This window comes from Chiroxiphia lanceolata, chromosome 26 (assembly GCF_009829145.1).
Source record: "Chiroxiphia lanceolata isolate bChiLan1 chromosome 26, bChiLan1.pri, whole genome shotgun sequence".
NCBI classification, from domain to species: domain Eukaryota; kingdom Metazoa; phylum Chordata; class Aves; order Passeriformes; family Pipridae; genus Chiroxiphia; species Chiroxiphia lanceolata.
In genome coordinates this window covers 6371500-6372883 of record NC_045662.1, presented here as the reverse complement: position 1 = coordinate 6372883, position 1384 = coordinate 6371500, and positions in this window count along the sequence as shown.

Sequence of the window (1384 nt, the reverse complement as noted above, 5' to 3'; positions counted from 1 at the left end):
CCGTGTGGTATCTGTTGCCTTTTTTTTTTCCCAACCCCCCCATCCCTCCTGTCTCCTTTTTCAGCCTTCCCGGTTCCAAACCGTCTCTCCAAAGGTTCCTTTGCAGTCCTGCTGCCATGTGCTGACGGTGACAAGCTGTTCCTGGAGCCCAGAGCAGATTTACTGGGAGTGCTGCAACACAAACGTGTCGTTTCTCATTGCAGGTGATCCCAAACCACGGCACAGCTTTGCTCTCAGTGCGACCCCGAGCGTGGCCCTTCCTTCCCCTGCTCCTGCCTGCAGGTGAGGAGGGGCAGCAGCACCAGCACCGTCTGTCTGGTGGCACTGGAGTGCAGGGCAGGATTTGTGGGACAGCCATCAGCCCCCAGATCTCCTGGGAGGGGAGATGGGAGCAGTGCCAGGAGCTCCAGCTGACCTGGAAGCGGGCAGGTTGGGCACGGCGTGGATTCCAGGGAATGGCTGGGTGTGTTGTCTAGGAACTGGAGCAGGGAGCTGCTGTCCCTGATTTTCATGCTGGGAACACACTTTCTGTCCCAGCCCCTGTGGGAAGGAGAATTCCATTTGTGTTTAATCAGGTTGCTCTTCCTGATGTCAAATGGTGGCTCAGGAGAGGGTTCTGGAGCACCCTGGGCTGGTGGGAGGTGTCCCTGCCCCTGGCAGGGGGTGGCACTGGGTGGCCTTTGAGGTTCCCACCCAACCCATTCCAGGATCCCCACTGCAGGTGAATTGATGATTCCTTTGCCAGCTTCCCTTGTCTGTGTGTTTGGTTCTCCCTGTCAGCGAGGCCCCTCTGGCTCCCAGACATCAGAGCAGGAGCCCCCTGCTCAGGAGCCCCCTGCTCAGGAGCCCAGTGCTCAGGAGCCCCCTGCTCAGGAGCCCCCTGCTCAGGAGCCCAGTGTTCTCCCCACAGCCCTGGGGTGCAGTCCCAGTGCTCCCAGTCCGTGCCACGTGCTGGTGCTGCAGAGCTGCCAGGGCAGAGGAGCAGTTGGAGACCCGAATTCCACAGGGAGCTGGGATGTTTATCCAAGCAGCATTTTGGGGACGCGTTCTCCCAGGTCTGAACCACAGCCTGGCCACTCCAGACCAATTCACACTGAGCTTGGACTTTGTGCTCCTGCTTTTTCCTTCCTCCCTTCCATCCCTGACGGATGTTCCGGGCTGTTCCATCCCCTGGGCCGTGTTTGATGTGCCTCCTCCTGCCCATTAGCTCCGGGCTCCTGCTTGCTCTGCCTACGTTGGCTGCTGACCTGGACGGCCTCGGCCTTCCCTGGGCTCTGGGAACAAGGTAGCACATTCTCCTGGATCCTGACCCCGTTCTCACTGGATCCCTGACCCCACAGATCCCCTGCCCCGCTCCCAGGGTGACCCAGCTCGCTCCCGCCAT